This window comes from Lepisosteus platostomus, chromosome 3 (assembly GCF_059453375.1).
Source record: "Lepisosteus platostomus isolate fLepPlt1 chromosome 3, fLepPlt1.hap1, whole genome shotgun sequence".
Lineage (NCBI taxonomy): Eukaryota > Metazoa > Chordata > Actinopteri > Semionotiformes > Lepisosteidae > Lepisosteus > Lepisosteus platostomus.
The window spans coordinates 55,282,393-55,303,192 of NC_142613.1; the positions used below are offsets into that span (position 1 = coordinate 55,282,393).

General features: G+C 36.8%; 1 long non-coding RNA gene across 1 annotated transcript; it reads left to right on the forward strand.

Annotated features, from left to right (window-relative positions):
* The first annotated feature begins 10,646 nt into the window (after positions 1-10,646).
* On the forward strand, positions 10,647-14,365 carry LOC148675112 (uncharacterized). The gene is made up of 3 exons (XR_015935446.1): positions 10,647-10,773; positions 13,548-13,615; positions 13,957-14,365. It is a non-coding gene; the product is annotated as an uncharacterized LOC148675112 (long non-coding RNA).
* Positions 14,366-20,800: the final 6,435 nt, after the last annotated feature.

The following is a 20,800-nucleotide window of genomic DNA, read 5'->3' on the forward strand; positions in this document are numbered from 1 at the left end:
ACCCTGTCTCCATTACAAACTAAATGTAAATATTTTTTAAAAGACAAACCAATCACAGCTGTTCTGGAAATGTATGTCTTAGTCTTTGAAGCAGACTTGGGAAGTGAACACGTTGATAGTTACTTATGCTCACATGACCAGTTTTAACAAGTCCTGTTTATCACATATTATTAGGTAAAGTGCTGTTCAGTATGGGGGTTTACAGAAAGAGAACATAAAGGGAGACAGGGAGAAGTCGTGGATGATGCACAATTAATGTAAGGACATACTATAGTAAGGGGAAGTCTATAATATTCAAATAATTGAAATACTGTATCTTTCTGTACTACAACAGCAAAAGAAGAACATTAAGGATTAAGTAACATGTATCCGCAAATCTTCCAAAATTCAAGACTCAAGACAGGGGTAGTTGCCAGGGACTGAAGAACAGTTCATGTAGTGCCCATCAATTAGATGGGTGTTAAAACTGACTCAAATTGTTATATACCAATATGTATGCCATCTATTACATGTAGGGTTATGTAAATAATTATTAGAACTAAACTTGATTACCACCTACATGGAAAAAAACTACATGAATTTAGAAATGTAGGTCTTCCCTAAACAACAACCTGTTACGAGCTCTTTGCATAAGCATGACGCTATGAATTTCAACTTACAGAAGGCCTTCACTAAAGGCTTTTGATTAAAGTTTAATTCTCAAATTAGATGTTGTTGGCATTGAGAGCAACGAGTGAATTTGGATTGAGAATTAGTTAATAAATAGGAAACAGAGAGTACAGATAAGGAGTGAATGTTCAAATTTGTACAATGTAGTGGAAAACCACACTAGACTAGACACTAGACACTAGAAGTATATTTTGCAGACACTACTGCAAAATATAATTCTGTTTAACTATCCACTATCCAGTATCTTGTTTTACTCCTTTCTACATCACGTCTTTGCCTCGTATCTCTACCCTCTCTTCACATACCTGAAGAGGCTGAAACATTTTTTTCATACAGTATATATCATATTTTTTTTCATATACATTTGTTCCTTTTACTTCTCAATATTAAACTTACCTCTGCTTGTTCCTTTACAACCCAATCAGCAACACAGTTCAATGTTTTAAACATTATTAAACATATTACAGTTCAAAAACATTAAACATCTATACAGTATTGTTTTAATTTCACGATAATGTGGAATGAATGCCTGGTACATGGTACATACTTAGAATAAAAAGAAGTATGATTTATTTAAAGCTATAATCAATAGAGTCCATTTATATTATTCTCATAATGTGTGTGCTGTATGTTCTTGGTAGCTTGAAAGAGAACCCAATGCCAATAAAATGCACAAAATTCATTTATTCAGAATAAATGGTTCTAATTTTAAACTTACAGCATATACATTACAAACCATAATTCACAAGGTGAAACATTCTAAAACATATTTTTGTTGCAACAGCCAAGGAATCTGTCCACACATCATCACAATGCTTTCTGTAATAATGGTATTTTGTGAGCACACAGACTGAAAGAGAGGCTAAAAAAAGTAGTTGAATCTAAGATTAGGTATTATATTGTTTTATGAACGGAGGGTATTACGGGCTTCAAGGGTTAGTTAAAGCAGTCCTTTCACAAAACAGAATTTCCACTGGAAACGTCTTACTGTGAAAGAATTGTAATATGCAAATTGGCTGTATTCTCCACCCAGTGTAGTTTCTTCACAATATAATGGGGCCATGACCCCTGACAAAAGTAAAAAGCTTGCTGATAATGATTGGCTGGATGAGCACTTTAATTGGAAAAGGGGCTGCAGTCTCTTCTACCCATGTGTGGAAGTTTGATAAATTAATATCCAGACTTAATAAGTATGTGAAACACAATTTCACAAGCTTTCATGAATGAATGTAATAAAATATTTGATCTGCATAATAAAAAGAGTGCTGAAAAGATTTGAATCAATAAATCAGCCATATTCAATTCCTTTGAAATATTCTTAGTTAATCCCACAACTTTAGTCTCTGTGGTAGATTTCTGTATATGTTTTTTAAGCAACACATTCATTATTACAATATATACAGTATATGCTGTAGCACAGTGTGAAACAATGGGATTCCTGAATAATTTAAGACATGTAAATAAAGAGTAGTTTAGTGGTTAATGTTAAACAATTAAATACAAATTTGCCATTACCCATTATCAGTATTTTAACTAGATGTCAAAATCAAAACATGGCAGGTATGCAAACCTTAGCTGAAACTCCAAATGTGAAAACACAAAAAGCAAGAGTAATTTGAAGGACTTGTTATCTTTTCCACATCCCATGCAAAGGTGAAATATCGTAGCATTCTGCAGTCTGTTTTGTATTTATTTGGAGCCTTTTATTTTTGTTATTGAAGATAACAAAACAGTTACAGAAACTGTTCATCCAGAAAGTAGTTTAACAATAGCCCATCCCTCTTTCAGTCCGGAGCTCAACAGTGTCTGCCCTGCAGGAGCTATTGAGATGATTCGGTTCAGTGCCAGGTCAGGCAATCAAACCGACCGACATGACTGACCAACCAGTGTCCAAATCTTACACTGCAGGCTCTGCACTGACAGGCTGACAAAGCCCAGAACAGTAACAGAGAAGCATATATACAGAGAAGCATATATACATCGATGCAATATTTTAACTCAGATGCACTTTTACATTTTAAAAAAGCTTGTACAAAGGAATTTTCTTCATAGCAGCACTTATTTTAAAATCACATAGTTCTAAATCCCTGTTAGTGTTCTTTTTACTGGGAAATTATCAGATCATAAATGGAATGGCAATATTCTCTTTTCTTAAGAAAAAAGGGATAAACAACATTGCTATTTCACTTTTGTGAAGAGTTCAAAACATTTCCATTTCCATTCAGTTTTTCACAGTGTAGAATAGATGCTAAAGAAATAATGCTTGTATGTGTGAGTTACCTAAAACACATACAGTATATGAGTTCCCAATTTAAAAATCTGGAGTCCCCACAGAGCTACTAATAAGTGTAGCTCATTATTTTTAAATAGAGACTCTCTTAGTGCTCCTCACCCTATGGCAGCACTGACCTAGATTTATCCATAATTTAATTAGTAGTGTTAGATAATGGGCCTTGAGGTGTGAAACAAGCACAATTACAGAACAGTGCTTGGTACTGGCAGGTCCTGCTTATGCTTGAAGACAATGTCAGTCATCAAATAATGAAGTGTTACAATTTAAATACAAGTTCCGCTCCCCTATGATCTCAAAGAACACAATGTACTGCCTTTCTTATCATTGTTACACGAAAGCCAAGGTAAGGAAAGAGTTGTGTGCTGAAGCTGTCACTCAAATACACCACTGTGCATTAAAAAATGGATTTTTTTTCATTGACTTGATACATATGGAATAGGTGAAGACAAACCCTTGTTATAACTGTGCTGGAGTATATTTGTTTTATAGTTCATATCACAAAGCAAGAATTCAAAGTAAGATGTTTGCCTTGTGGTTTATGTACTGGGATTCCAAAACTCAGAAAACAACAGAGATCTAATCTTGAAAGAGTCAAGAAGCATTAACTTGACAGTGTGTAGAAAGTTTGTTTGTTTTTTTAAAACCATAAGTATGACATTAAAGGGAGCAGTTTACATTCCAAAAATAAATCTACACTGTTGGTCCAGTGTGTACTGGCCAAAATGTCTGGATGGTGAAGATAAAATTCAAGATTTATATCAAATTAAGAACTGGTTAAAGGACTGGCTAAATGTGACAGGTGACATTTAACGCAGACATTAAAATATCACCTCATGATCACTATATTATTGGAAGAAAGCCTTGAACTCTGTGTGACCTCTCAGCAAATTTACACTTGTTGTCAAATACAAACGAGTGTTTACTGCTCTTCCTGTAACACATGTGATCTTCGTGAGTTTTGAGACAAGATGCACTTAACACGTTGCACTTCACAGCTGTTAATGTAAAGCTTTCTCCAGTGAAAAAGAAGGAAGGCTGAGAGATCACATCAACATAAAGTTTAATATTAAACCAAATACATTACCTCCTATCTTTTGAAATGAGGCTTCCACAGGGGATCTATTCTTGCTACAACTTTATTAAAAGAGTCTTCCATTCCAGATACTATTTCCCGTTCACTGCTTTTAGGCTTTATGTGTATTTTACATTTATACAATTACAGACTACTGCACAATCGGGAAAATGTTGTACGACACTGTTCCCGATTGTGTGAAACTGTTTTGGCTTCAGGGGTTATTGAAATTGCATGTCGTCACTATGTAGCCAATCCACTGGCTCGTTCTTTTTTAAAAGAAAAAATCCAAATACATATGTTTCACATTTTCAACCAAAGTGAGCTTAGCCATATGTGAGCTTTCTTGAATGGGACTTATAATTCATATAATCCATATACACCTCATTGCTCCTCAACCAGGAACAATCTACACAGTCATATTGTTGAAACTGATACCTAGGCTTCCTTCGAAAAAACAGCTGTGTAAAATCAGTGGATCAATGAGCAATTAGCAACCAAATGGAGTAGGTGGGCTGAATGGACCCCTCTCATTTGAAACCCTTGTTATGTTCTTACTTATGTTGTTGTGTGCCTTTTGAAATATTGTAATTCAAATGGATCACTATTTTTAATCAGAATACACATTGTGTTAATCTTTTATGACTGTCATGTTAAATCCATATTGTCTGTGTATACCTTTGATGACAGCCTTGTAAAATCCTTACAGGTGTGAGCATTTTGAAGTCAATTCAAAATCTGATAGGAAGCCAGTGTTAAAAAAAACCAAATGTGTTGACCAGCTTTTCTGTGGTTGTCAAATATAACATAGGATGCAGTTTGGCAATGTTTCTGAAGTGGAAGAATTTTTACAATATTCTGCTCATGAGGGTTAAATGTCAAGCCAGGATTGGATATCACCCCTAAATTGTTCAGTTTTAATTGAAATTAAAGCACAGTGCCATTCACAGATAGTTTTACTGCAATGGTTTTATGTAGGTGAAGGGAGGTGCGGAGTTGCATGACTGTAGTTCTGTTGCAGTTTAAGTGAAGGAAATTTTGAGTCATCCAGGTTTCCGATGCAATCAGAGGCCTAGAGACAACTACTTCAGTGTCAGATTTAGTATGAACATAAATATGAGTGTCATCAGCATATATTATTTAGACCCTGTGATTTTTATATACAGGTATGACCAAGTGAGAACATGTAGGATAGATAGAGAAGTGGATTCAGCTGCCATAAGAAGATTGTGAGTAACTTTAAGAAGGGAAGTTTCTGATAAATAACTAACTACAATATATATTACAGGGAATGTATAAGTTAAAAAATCTAAAAGACTGTTAATATGGTGATGCTAAGGGTTCAATTTAATTGGGAAAGACATGGTTATACAAGGCAGCAGGATAGAAATTGCTGAAGTTATTAGACAAAGCAAAGACCTGAGACATTGTATGTTTTACATTATTACAGACATTACGTTTTTCGACTTCTCCAGTGCCTTCAATACTATCCAGCCCTTACTGCTAAGGAGAAAGCTGGAGGAGATGCAAGTCGGTGCCTCCATGATCTCATGGATCACTGACTATCCGACAGGCAGACCACAGTCTTTGAGACTTCAGAACTGTGTGTCCGAACAGGTAGTGAGCAACACATGGGCTCCTCAGGGGACAGTTCTTTCTCCGTTCCTCTTCACCCTCTATACTTCGGACTTTAAATACAACTCAAAGTCATGCCATCTGCAGAGGTTCTCAGACGACTCTGCAATTGTGGGATGTATCAAGGGTGGGCAGGAGGAAAAGTACATAGGACTGGTCAGCAGCTTTGTGGAGTGGTGTGGGAGAACCACCTGCAATTGAATGTAGCAAAGATGAAGGAGCTTGTAATAGATTTCAGGAGGAAAAGGGTCCAACCTACTCCTGTCTACATCCATGGGAGTGGCGTAGAGATAGTGGACTCATACAAGTACCTTGTAGTGCATATAGACTATAGACTGGAATGGTCTAAGAACACTGAGGCCATCTACAAGAAGGGTCAGAGCCGACTTTACTTCTTGAGAAAGCTCAGGTCCTTCAATGTACTATATGTAGCAAGATGCTACATATGTTCCATCAGTTGGTTGTGGTGAGCGCCATTTCCTACACGGTGGTATGCTGGGGCTCTGGGATTAGAGCAGGGAATTCTAACAGGCTGAACAAACTCATCAGAAGAGCAAGCTCAGTCATTGGGTCTGGCCTGGACCCCCTGGAGGTAGTGGCTGAGAGGAGAATAATGTCCAAACTAGAGGCCAACGTCTCCCATCCCCTCTATGACATGCTTGTGGAAATGAAGAGCACGATCAGCAATAGACTGATTCATCCACGGTGCAACAGGGAGCGCTACAGGAGGTCATTCTTGCCTTTTGCCATAAGACTGTACAACGCATCCACTTTGCGTCTGGGCAGGGGCAACATTCACATTGACCTTTTGGACTGAACAGTAAACTGCTACATCTGGCTTTCCTGTTTACAACCGTTTTTGTGCAATATATGCCAGGGACTAGTGCAATACATTTATATTTATACTTATATTGTGCAATACAACTTTTTGTGTACTGTTCTGGTTTGTTCTTTGTATGTTCTGGACTGTGAGTAATTCTTCTTAGTGCACTTGTATTGTATGTATTGTATTATTATTATTGTATCATTTGTTACACTGTTTTGTGTTGACTGTGTTAAGCTGCTGTTGCACTGCAGTTTCCCTCACGGGATCAATAAAGTATCTATCTATTGTAAACATGTATGAAAAAGAGTTCTGCACATAGTATATAAGCAGCATATCTAAAAAGAATCAGATGCACAGTTCTAAATTCTATTGCACAGTGTTCTAAATGCACAGTGATCATAAACCATGTTCAGCTACAGGGTTGCTTCTTGCTCCTGGTGTTCTAGTTAGTTTACCAGGATATTTTTGCCCAAAACTTGTTCCTTCTATCAAGCACCTCAAACTCACTTATAAATAAAATAAGGTAAGTAGAAATGTTGAGCATAAAGCTTAATGATCCTCTAGTTAAGAGAGCATAATAATTAGTGTTCTTAATTGGTCACTGCAGTTTAGAGGAGTGCATCTATTGTGTAAACTTAAGAATGGATCTCACATGCATGCTGAAGTGGTTCTGTACAGAGGAGTGGTTCACTATCCTTCATGAAAACTTCAAGAACATATTTAACTGCTATAGGAAGCACATCCTTTAGATCATCAAAGCCAGTCTTGTCCACGTCATATTTATAAATATGTTTAAGACTTTTTGACAGATGCTATAATCACACATAGAATATTAAAATTCATGCATGTCTTTTGTTCTTGATTAACCCAGATTGAAAAATACTGATTGAATACTGTATATATTGAATGCACACCTGGGATTTCATGCTAAAATAAAAGTTCTTTAAGTGTGTAAATATACTTGGATGTCACTGTAATTATACATCTCAAATTGCTTAAATGACTGTACATCACCACGTCCTGACCATTTGGATTTTTACCCTTTTTTGGAAGTTAGGAATTAGTCTATTACAGTGGCTTTTCAACTGCAATACCATTTTTAAAGCAACATCTATCACCTGCACCAGTTATGAGTGGTGTTTTTGGTTTCCATCTTAAAGAATTCCATTCTGAGAGGGAGGCCACTCCTTGAATAAATTCCACTTTATTTCAGAGTGAATAAAATAATTTCATTCTTTAAATGTCTGGGTCCCCTTTCAAAACGATTGTCCCTCTGTGTACACTTTTTAAAAGGCTGCTACCCCCCTTTGAGCAAGCAACACTGAAATGTGCAGACACTATTAAACATGATCCACAGTCTCTATATTTTGACAATGATCCAATTCTTTTTAAACACAGCGTTTTTCAGGTTGCAGGAATAACATAATTTTAGACACATTGGAAGAGATCAACTTGTCTTCGTGATGAGGGCAAATAAATTGCAGATTTATGGATGAAATCTGCAAAGGACATTTGAGAGGCAAGTCGTGCTTCTGGTATGATACATTTAAAAAGAATAGAAAACGTAGCACTCAGAACTGCTTTTAAAACTAGGTCAAACTGAGAGTTACATTGCTCTCAAAAACCCATTTCTGAAATTCAGCCCCACCAAAACTTTAATTAAAACAGTCTCTTTTAGCCTAGGCCTCTCTGTTTGTAGAACCGGAAACTTATATGAACTTTTGAGAAATGTCTTTCCCTCTTTTTTATTAATAACCTTTCTTACCTATAAGAAATAAAGAAATTCTCACTGGCAAAATCCTCCAGGGGTTTATCTTACAGTGCATTCAGAAACCTCCCCCCCAAAAAAAAAAAACTACTCCAGATTGTTTAATTGCAGAATTGTTAATGCAATTAAATTATTTTGTTATTGTTTTATTTCCCTGTGATTCACACAGCATATCAAACAATTAATAAGGGCCACATATTGTTATTGTGCAACCAAAATGTTTGAAAAATGAAAAATGGAAATATCTTGCTTACTGTGAAGTCTGATGAGTAGTGTCGCTGAGCAGAAATCTTCAAGTTCTCCCTCAAGTTCTAAACAGGATTCAAGTTTGGGCCACTCAAGGAGATTTGCTTTTTTGTTCTGAAGCCACTCCAGTGTTTGTCTGTATGCTGTTTGAACATGAGTCTTCACTGCATTCTAAGGTTTTTTATTGACCGAAGCAGGTTGTCAAAGACTTGTCTGTATTTGGCTCTATTTATTGTTTCCTCTATCTTAACACATGCACCAGTCCCTGTGGCTGAAAACCATCTCCATAAGATGATGCTGCCACCACCAGTGTTTCCTCTAATTTTTAATGGTCTGTGTGCGCAAGAATTTCAAGTTGTGCAATTTGTTTTCCCCAGTGAGAAAAACGGGTGTGCACTAAATTGAGTATATGTAAAATTGTAAACCTGAAATTATTTTTTGTTAATATAGTCATTCTCATAGAAGCATAGAGATCCAAAAGACCAGGACAGCAATTCAACGAGCCCAGTCATAGAGAGCGAGGGTCGAGCGAGCATGAGCAGTGAGGTACGAGACTACGAGAGCATAGATGTAGATTATCAAGGAGCAATAATAATGCACACAGCAAGTTGGGCCTCTCGCAGCCAGTCTCATGTGGTTAATTTAGCATTTTTCAATTGACGACCTTGTTTGTTTTATTATCATATTTTTTCGGAATTAAATTTTTTGTGCGCAGTTCAATATCCTATGTGCGCTGCTTTCATAAATTGTGTGCGCGTGCACACGCGCACAGCTTACAGGGAACATTGGCCACCACTCTTCTTCATGGTGGGGATGGTATTACAGGGGAGATGAGCTGTGTTTAGTTTGTGCTAGGCATAGCACTTTGCAATCTTCAATGTTTGTTTTGTCAGACCAAGGATCTGATAAAACAATCTTTTAATTTTACACTTGGTCTCAGGGTCTGCCACGTGCCTTTATGCAAACCCCAGGTTTGCTATTAGCTCCCTTCTAACTACTCTCCCATAGAGGATAAATCTGTGTAGTGCTACAGAGATTGGTGTCCTTGGACAGGTTCTCCCATCTCAGCCGAGGAACTCTGCAGTTTTGTCAGGCAGATTATTAGGCTCTTGGTCACTTCTCTGACCAAGTTCCTTCTTGCCTAGTTGTTCATTTTGGGAGAACAGCCCACTCTAGGAAGAGCTAGGTTGATTTTGTATTCTTTCTATTTCCTAATGATGGACCTGAATTTGCTTCTGTGAACTTTCAACACTCAAAATATGTTTTTATGCATTCTCCCCCAGAAGTATGCCTCCTCTCAATTCTGTCACAGAAAAGCTTTAAAACCCTGCCATGCTCTTCATGGCTGAATTTCTACTTTGACATGTACAGTGAACTGAGCAGCCTTGTACAGACAGGTGCATTTCTTCTGAACTCACAGTAACCAGTTCAATCGGCAACAGCTGGACTCCATTCAAGTTTAAGAGTGATCTCACAAGGAAATTAGATGCATCTGGGCTCAATTTGGAATGTCCCAGCAAAGGGGGCGAATACTTATCAAATCAATTATTTGTTCAGATTCAGAGTAAAAAGCATCTTGATTACAAAGTTATCAAGTAACATGGAAATAAAGGTATAAGAGTATGATGCAGTGACTAGGTGTTAGGTTTGCAGAATTGTACACTGTTTGCTATTGTCACCATGTGATGAATTTTGTTTTGTTTGTTTCCGAAAGGGAGTTTAAATTGATTTAGATTTAACAGCCTTTATCAGGAAGAGGCAGAAGCTACACAACATTTTTACTGCTTGTGTTTTCTCTGTGCTTTCCATAACTGATTCTAATGTTGTACCAGATCACAGCTCTCTTCACTAATTGACAGCCATACCTAGAGGCTGGAGGATTAAAACGGCATACCAGGTCATTTTTCATAAGAAGAAATTTAAGCTACGCAATTATTACAATAATTACTCAACTTTCAATGAAATTTCCATGCAATTTAACTGATAATAAGAAAGTACGCCATAATCTCTATTATAGGATGTATGAGGCATCATTTAGTATTGCAGGAGGCAATAGTATCCCTTTATTTCCTTTATATTATTAGAAAGAGACATCTCAAATAATTCAACACTTTTCTGTCCCTGTTTTCCAAGACGTTGAACGCTGAAGCTTTCCTGTGTAATATCCTGAGGACAAAATGTGTCTGAGGGCAGTATGATTTCCCCTTGAACAGGAAGGTCAAACTGATATCCAAATTCTGTCCAGATTCCAGACGGAAAGCAAGGTAGGCTATGTTTTTGAAAAATAAGTTCAGCATTATTGAAGACACTTTTGTAAGACCTAGATTTCACTATATCACTATCGTAAATTTGGGTGATCCAAAATGTATTTTTAATGGTATTTTACCTGAGCAATCTGAGTGAAGTATATTGCTGAAAGGTATCGCTGGGAATTAAACCTGCCAGATTCAAGTTCAGAACCTTAATCACCCCTCCACACTGTTTCCTTAGAGTGTTTAACCTATCTCTCTAAACAGAATTCAACAGAAGAGGAGCAGGATGTTCTCCTCTCCACATCAGGACAGAGCAAAATTACACTTGATTTACACATTCGCATGAAATCAATTGGCATCTATTCAATCACAATAACAAAATTTAATTGTAGATGAGAGTATATGTATTTTAATGTAATAGAGGTAAATATAAATCGGTCTTGATTTTACATCTCTTATTGATAGTGAGCAATATTTCAAACAGTCTAGGTTACAATGCATACTCCTTGATTTCCCTTAAATTATGTCCTGTTTTCATAATCACCAGAAACATGGGAACTCATTCTACTTGATGCTGAGCCAATAAGAGTGTGTCTATGCCAGCAGCTGTAAATTATTATATTGTTTTTATGTTTAAAAAAATAAGTCTCACTTAGCAGACTACAGTCTGGTCATAACAAATGAAATGGAGCAAATTCCTGGTTACATACAAATGTGCAAATTCGTCTCTGAAAAGGCTCAATATATTTAATCCCTGAGAGTTTGTGAACATTTTAAATAGTTTAAAAAGTTAAACGTGCAATTTTGTTGTGGCAAGCTTTACATCTTTGCTCAGCCTCTTTTATTTAACACTTCCCTATCTCTGATTTTAGTGTACACCCTACTTTAATCCTAGTGGCTATGTGTGCGAAAGTACACAGTAATTTGTTTTTTATTACTTAAAAAACGTTTTCAAATATGTATTCAATGGGATTGCCAAAATTAACCCAATAGGCTTCTTTATAATTAACCGTTAAATATAAACCAGAAGACACAGATGGAAACTATACAGAAGTGATTTTAATGTTTCATTCCTTGTAAAGAGCATTTGTTTCAAATAATTATTTTCAGTCCAGAAAACACAGAGATCATATTTATTCACTCCCCTATATTAGCATTTAATAAATCCCCCACTGATAGAGATTGCATTGACGACTCCTACGTGGGTTATTAGGTTCCAGCACTTCATTTGGGAAATTTATTAACATTCCTCCATGTAGAATTGATCTAAATCGTTCAGACCCTTTACTTTCAGTTAGTGAACTGCCATCTTGAGTTAGGATCACAAATGCTTCTTGTCTTGAGACTGAGAAAGCCAGAGAAGAACGTGTATTTTGTATGTAGTTAACCACTGCTTTATTAATGTGGGTGATTGCTTTGGATTACTGTCATGTTAGAATGTCAATTTTCTCTGAATCTTGAACTGTCTGGCCAAAATGTCCAGGTATGTTTCAGAGTTTGTGATTTCCCTTGTCTTCACAAGGCCTCCCTGGCCCATAGATACAAAACACTCTACACAATCCAGCCTATGAAAGTCATTCATGAAGGTGACTTTCAATACTAGTTTTTGACAATTTGTATCCTGAAGGTACCAGTGGGTACTGGAGATCTCCAGTTGTTGCCTTTGGATTTCCAGTTGCCTCCCATATCACTTATCTCATAGCTCATAGTGTCAATGTCACGATCGTAAACCCCTCCTCTTAAGGGAGCTCCAGCCCTTGCTTGTTTTTTACTCATCTCCCACACCTGCTCCCTGTTCCAGCCCCTTTTTCAATTCCCCTTAAAAGCCAGACGCTGACCCTATTCCGGGCTCTGCATTGGTTTTCATCCCAGGCGAGTCCAGGACCTGGCAGTGCCTGGTCCTGTTAAGGTTTTAGTTCCCGTATTTCTTCCTGTTCCCGTTCCCATGCCGGTTCCGACCCTGTCCTTGTTTTTATCTTGTCTGTCTCGGATGGAACGCCTGGCTTTGGACTTTGGCCCCGTTTTTGGATTCCCCTTTTGGACTCAGCTCCGGACTGTTCGCCTCGGCCACACCTCCCCCGACCACCAGCACACCATGGACACCCCCTGTCTTCATTCCTGAATCCCGCATGCTGTTTTCCCCGTGTTTCCTCACTCTACCCTGGATTGTGTGGTCTGCATAGGGTCTGGAAAGAATGCCTGCCTGACAGTCAAGATGCACTTACATCCTCTTCATTGCAGTGTGGTTACTATACTGTACCTCCACCCATCTATTGTCCTACCACTTTATTCAATACAGGGTAATGGGGAAGCCAGAGCCTATCCCAGCAAGCAATGGGTGCACGGCAGGATACACCCTGGACAGAATACCAGTCCATTGCAGGACACACAGACACAAACACCACACACTCACATCAGGCCAGTTTTCCCACAAACCAATTTGCCTACCAATACGTCTTAGGACTGTGGAAAGGAACCATAGTACCTGGATAAAACCCATGGAAATATGGGGAGAACATACAAACTCCATGCAGAAAACACTACAGGAATTAATCCCAGGGCCCCAGTGCTAAGAGTCAGCAATGCTAGCTAATGCACTACTATACCATCCCTGTCCAATATGCCAAATGCAAATGAATCTTTTCTTGATTATTTTATAGCCATTCCCTAACTAATTGTGGAAGTCACAATTTGCCTGTAGTCTTTAAAGACCTCCCTAACCTTAACCATGATGATACTTGTTACTATTTAATGTCTTTTCTGCGTTATCACCTTTTATATCCCAGGGAAAAAGGAAACCACTAGATAGATCCACAGGCTTCCATTGCACTTCCAAAGTGCTGAATACTTGGAGGTATGTATAAATGTCAACATCTTATTTTCTGGAATTCAATTAATACTTTATAGTATATGAAATAAGACTTTGTTCTGTGCAGTGCTATTAGATTTTTTGGTGAGGCACATTATCCAATACATAACACATTCTAATATATGATATATTTTGTTCTTCATCAGATTAATCTGGAGGTCTCTGTATGTACTATGTACTGTATACTGTTCCCAACACTAGCAGTGCATAATTGTGTTATTGTAAATAAAAATGAAATTGATTAAGTATGCCTCTTGATACTTGGAAGAAAATAATGCATAAATGCACTTTGTTGTGTGTTATTTACTCAGCACTTTTCTTCATAGGTCATTGAGAAAGTGCTAACAAATAGAGGGAAGAAATGGATTTTATTGACCAGCATAAAACCTCGGCTTCACCTCTGTCATAAGGAACCTTACTGCTTTGTAAAAGAGAGGGTAATATTCTGTTGGTAACAGAGTGCAACTCATCCAGTATTGCTAAGCAATCTGTTTTACACACAGTTGAAAATGTATAGCATCAAAGTAATCATGCATTCTAGACATTTGTTTATCTTAGTTTTAAATCTTCAGCTGTGATTGCCTTGATGGCCAAGATTCTCTTAGAACTTTGTGCAGTCCTTAGTGTTAGTCATTGCTTTGCCTAAGGCAAATTGTGTGTCTGAAATGTACAAGCACGGAACTTTCAAAATAAAAAAAATGAAAATGGTGTTGTAAATAGCATTTTTCAATTCTAATTGTGGTTTTTGATTTGTAATTTTATTTGTCCTTCTACCTTTTTTAACTTATTTTCTTTTTCATGTGCAGTGCCCTTACAAATTTCACAAGATTATTTTATGAGAGTTTCATTTAACCAAAAGGTTTTGTTTAAAATGTTATGACTTCTTTTTAGCTGCAGAAACTATTTTGTATATAGTGTAGAATGATGTGCTCACTTTCAAGCGTGTTTCTCATAACCCTACAAATTGAATTAGGTTGAAAATCCACAAATCATCTTGATAGAAGAACATATTAAAATCAGTACAAACAAAATTTTACCTTGCCCTTTCTTGAAGAGGCATGTTCTGTCAATAATTTGTGAATTATTTAAAACATGTGGAGCATAATTGTTTTCATAATTCAAATAAGAAACATCAAGTCTTTCTTTTTGGTATCTGAAGAATGATGATTAATTCATTTGCCATAGAAAAGGAATCATAATTTATCCACTGAATATTCTATGGTGAACCTCTCCCAACACCTCCCTCCCTGACAGCAAACACCAAAAACGTCTGCCTGGTGTATATGAGCAATATTATTTATTGCAATCTCATGATTATATTTGTACTGGATTCAAAAACATGTTTTTAAAGGTTTGCTTGCATGGTTAAAGAGAGTTGCATTGTTAAAAATTGACTCATCTCTGTTCTCTGACAATGAAAGGTCTTAACATAGGGAAGGTGCACTATTCAAATACGTACTGACACGCATCACTGCTATTGCAAATAATAGGCTGCCAGAATCTTAACAGAGGTTAGTACAGTTCAGACTTCAGAAGTTTTATGCCTGAAGACAGGCGATCCGCATACTGCTGTGACACATCCTACTTATTGTCAGTCAGTGTCAAGTCATTGATGGGTCTGTTGTTTTTCCTAGTTTAGTGTCATGTTCTGCACATTTGTGTGAAATATTAAAGGTGCTTCAATGAAGACAGTGTTTTATTGTCATTATCAGACTTGTTAACTCAGAGGCAACAGGACTGAGCAGACAGACATGGCTGCCACGCTAAAGTGACCATCGACTCACACACTCTGCAAACCAAAGTGACTCTCCTATGTTATTTGAGCACTTATTCCACTGACGTGTGTGTTTGTACTACTCTGTCATCTGTTTACACTGAAGCAAGACTATGTGTCTTCTAAGAAAGCTTTCCATTTAGAGCCACACAATTGGATCTTAGTGTTAAACTGTGGAGGACAGATGTGTCTATTTGAAATCCCTGTTCTAAATCATGCTATGAAAATTTAACAGTGTGGGGACAGAAACATACATAGTCTGAGCTACTGTTACAGTGCTGCACATCTTGAGCACTTAACAGCATTTGAAAGCTAATGTTGGTCCCATGTCGAATTTCAGGAGTTTAGTCAAACACTAATTAAGGCTGAGAAGAGGCATTCAAACATTGAACTTTAAGTAAGGAGAATGACAACCCATCTGTGACGACGAGGCTGTCAGAATCCCCTCTCTTTCCATGATGGATGAGCCAGGAAGCAGCAACAAGGGTGAAGCTGGCGTAGAGGAAGGGGTCTTAAAAGGACACTGGTAGGTGGAACTGTGCAAGATTAGGGAGTGACATCCTAAACATTTGAAATTTCAAAACGTCATATCATGAAATGAAACAATGATGTAATTTGTGGCAGTGGCAGATATTCAAGGTTCTGACTTCTCCACCAGGATTTTACCATGTTTATTTTATAGTTATTCCTGGATCACAAAACATGTGTTAATAAAAAGAAGGCACAGAGAAACCTATCAAATTCATGACTTGTTATGATAAACCTGGATCTGCTACTGAGGCATTGGTGATACAGGACAAAAACAGAGTGTATATAGAGAAGTGTATTGTAACAAAACGGCCATCATACAGTACGAGCCGGTTAAAGCGCAGTGATGGCACCACCCTCTATTACCCTGTGCATAACAGGGATATTGACCCCTTGGGCTAATGAAGATCTTCATTACCTCAGCTGGCAAGACCCCTGTTGAGCGATGCTGGCGATGGGGCAGGAGCAGTGAGGGCACAAGCCCAAGAACCTGAATTTGCTACAGTATAATACAGACATTAGCATGCTTAAAGCTTAGACTTCTCATCCTCTCAATGAATGAAACCATGAAACCTCAGAATTAAAAGAGCTTTGCTCTTTAAGACAGGAATACATGAAAACACACTTCTAGCTATTTGTTAAATGTATAAATATTTAAAGATGCTGTACAGCTATGCTCTGTATATAAAGAAATCAGAGTCTTGTCAGAAAATGCCCATTCAACACAACTTAATAAACATACACAACCAATCCACTTCATGGTCCTGTATGTCTGGAGTATGTTACAAATCAGAACAGTTCATGAATTAAAATAATTATTAAAATTCACTGTATTTGCTGTCTAACATAGATCTCTGTAGAGAATAATTTATACTGTATATTTGAGAAGCTATCAAAATTTCTTTTTAAAGCTCCTTTGCCTCTCTTTCTTCTACAGGCTTTTGTACACACTGCAAAATAAAAATGATAACAAACTCAGAATAACTGCAAGTGTCTTTTATGCTCTTAGCGCAAGCATATAAATATTAGAAAGACCTGATAATGGTCAAAGATGAATTAGCTGAAATATTTATCAATTCTAAATGTTTAATATGTTATAAAGGCAGCCAAGTTCACTGCATTCTTTAAAGGCTACTAGGAAATATAAAATACTCAGGGATCAGCTATGGACTTATACCATAACTAGATTTATTTCAGTAACTCCTCGTCAAAACATTGTTTTGTTTTTCATTTTACAATATCCAGCCATTATCTATTTTATTTCTGATTCTATGAGAAGAATGGCTTCTGAATGTCAGAAATTTAAACTTTAAATGGTAATGGTTTTATGACATCAAAAAATTAAATGTTGAAATACTTACTAGTATTGTATTGTGCAGATTTCTGAACAGAAAATGAAGAATAATTCGTGGGATTTTAGATTAGACTGAGCAGATGCATAATATGTGAATTGTACCACGCAAAGGCCAAGTGGAAATAAGGAAATTAAATCCTTCCAAAAACAGCAGAAATACAATTTTAGCTATAAACAAGAAACCACAATATACAGACCACATATACTGTATCTACTGTTATATTGTGATATGAATCCTACCTAGCTTGATGGGTAACTCTTCAGTTCAGAGTTGTGGGGTTTGAGCTCTTTATTGGGTGGTACAGTAGTATGCATCCATTTCTTTCTATGACAATATTGTGGATAATCAATTCTATCCAAGAATTTTATATGGTGTTTAGATTTTACACAAAGAAGCAGAGCAGGGAAAGAGGTTTAAGTGTTGGCTTGTGTTTTTCTATGTCTGGCTATACAGGAGTGTTTTCCATCTATGCCAGATTTATGGGGAAGGCCAGTTTGCCAATATGTGAAGACTTTTGCATTTACAGCCCAATAATAATAAAGAATAACCTCCTGCATTCTTTCTTTGTTTTTGCAAATGAGCTTTAGAAATACAAGTCTTATAGTTCCAGTCGAATGATGGAATTATGGACTCAAACATCTTGAAAAATTAGGACATAAGAAATACAGGTAAATTCAGAAACAGGTAGGAGGATCTGGGAAGGGAAGTCATCTTTGTAGTATTTTTGCATCCAATCATAAAGAGTGGCAGAGCTGTGTACTATCAACATTTTGTTTTAACTTTGAAACCATTTAATTTTGATAATATTAACTTTGGATTGTTTGGAATTGTTAAACATACAGTAGATCTGTGAAATGATGTTGTACAACTTTGAAAGAGCCTCTCCAGAATATTGGAATCTGTATTTGATAAAAGAGGTATAAGTATACTGTACTTTTCCCAATTAATAGTGTAACCCAAGAACACGGATCAACTCCAGCAGATGGGGAAGGGAAAATACATAGTCAGAAATATACAGGAGTACATCGTCAGCATACAAGTGTGTTTCTTTTTACTTTATGATGTACAGGTTTCTGTGTTAGCAACTTGAATACTTTTAATGCTAAGATGGTTTCTTATGCTAGTTGCCATGTGGTTTGGTCCTTCTTGTTACAAAAACTTACACTTTGACAATTTTCCAATTATAAAATGTGTGTACATAATTTGTAATTTAACAAAAAGGGACATTAGTAAAAGTGAACAAGTATTTTTGCTAGGCACTGTATCTGAAAATGTTAGTTTAAATCTCTTGTACTGTGTAACATAATAAAAGGAATGTGTGTGGGTTTTTACTCAAATTGATGCTGCATGTAATTACAGGCACAATGCTACCTGTAGTAGCAAAACTATGTTAATTTTTCCTATGCCAGGTTGGTGTAAGTGGTGTGCAGTATGTTTTTTCAAGTGTTAAAAAGTATTCATCTGATATTACAGGATTGTCTTAAAAGCCTAACCAAAACCTCATTAATACAATGTGTATGAGAAAAAAAGGTTTTTTTAAGGGGGATATATTATACCCAGGACAGACTTAAGTGAAGTTCTATAAAGGTGAAAATGTCCCCCTGCACTGAAAACAAATAATTTAGATGCTGACTCCATTAGGAAGTGCCTTCTGTCTGAATCATTAGACTCGCTGCAGTGGTCATTAAAAATTCAATACTGCCTCAATCTGTGGCGCTTTTACAGAGCTGAGAACCCCCAAGGGCTAGAACACTCACTACCTTCACTTTGGGAGCTATTTTAGAGTTTTATTGTATCTGTTTTTTTCATTCAATGTCTTTGATAGTTCAAGGTGGCCCTTATTCATTAAGAAATACAATGTTTTGAATGGCAACTAACTCTGAAATCAGAAATGTGTCTTGTAGAAACAACTAGAAGCACATCAGTAAGTCAATACAGAATGAAGTAAATGAATATTTCATGCTCATAACAATCTTCAGATGTATGTGATTCCTAAAATAATTCCCTGTTGCTGCTGTTTTGTTATGGAAAGCAAATTTCAACACCTAGATTTATGTTTCATTGATCTGCTAAGGATTAAAGATTGACATTTTAATCTATGCCAAGAAAAATTGCATCAGAGTGACCTAAACACATGGGGATGAGGTGTTTTATTTTCATTTTCACATGAATGAATGCATTTGACCTCAAGCTCATATTTGTCAATCAATATGGAGCACAACCATAAAATGTATTTATAACTATTTCATAGAAATACTTTTTTTAGTCACTCTGACGAGAACACGAGAAAGGCAACACAAGCCATTTATTGTTAATTTTGTGGTTAATAACCTCTGTAAATACTATGAGCAAGTGAGGATTCTGAAGGAAACCAAGTCTTGTATTAAACAGTTAGAAAACAAACTCAAAGAAATAGAGATCGTCTGTGGAAATGAAGGAAACATTAGCATCATGTTTACTTTTTATAAGTAAATGACTACAATAAAATATTTTTGTGTGGCAGTTTGAGTTGAAGATTAGTATTGTTTCTATTAGTTTGCTCTGTACTGGGTCTCCTTCCTTGTGAAGTTTGGATGTTCTTTCCCAGGTTCTTGTGGGTTTTGGATCAGCTACATGCCCATATAAAACACTGTGGGTCAATCAGTTCCCATCGTCTTTGTCCAATGTGCTCTTTTATCTTACCACCTTACAAATGCTTTTATCCATTAAGTTTATTGGTGACTTTAAATGTTTCCTGCCTGCTCATGTGTGTGCATGGCCTTTGTGTGGATAAATCCTGGAAGTGTGCGGAAGCAATCCTGCCGCAGTGTCCTGTGCTTCCAGGATTGTCCTGGGTTTAACATTTTGTGTTCAGTTGGTGAGCAAATATCAATAGTAAGCTTCAATGCACAGCACAATCTTTTACAGCTTAGCAGGACAACATGGTTTATGTAGTATATATGGAAACATCAATGGATGTGCAGTGAATCCAGTATCCGAGCAGCAGAGGAACAATCAATATTCAATTAATGACTCACCCGCGCAACATCTAAACGTTACGACAGGAATACTGTGGAAAAGTTGCAATATGAAGAATGAAATGGGGAAACGGAGTACAGTGCAGAGGATTGTTAGGAGAGTCATGGTCAGAGCATATTAAACAACAAAATAATTGCCCTTTTAACAGTATGAATAGCAGAAATGAAGGAGAGATGGAGGTGAGATGCCTCCAATTCCAATTAAAATAGATGCCGATAAATTAAACTGCACTGAGAGTAGAGACAATCTGCATCGCTGCCACTCTCCAGTGATGTATTTGCATAGCATCTGAAAAGCCCTGTGTTTATGTGCTGTCAGCCCTTCACTCAATGTAACAAAAGGCCAAATTGTAACCCATCTCCATTTCGTTTACAATGTGACATCAGAATTAAGGCATAGCCATCACAAGGCACAAAGCTTCTTTGATGGCTATGTGTGTGAATATTAAATGGAGTCCGTTACAAATAACCTAATTAGCTCTTTGATTCCCAAGCA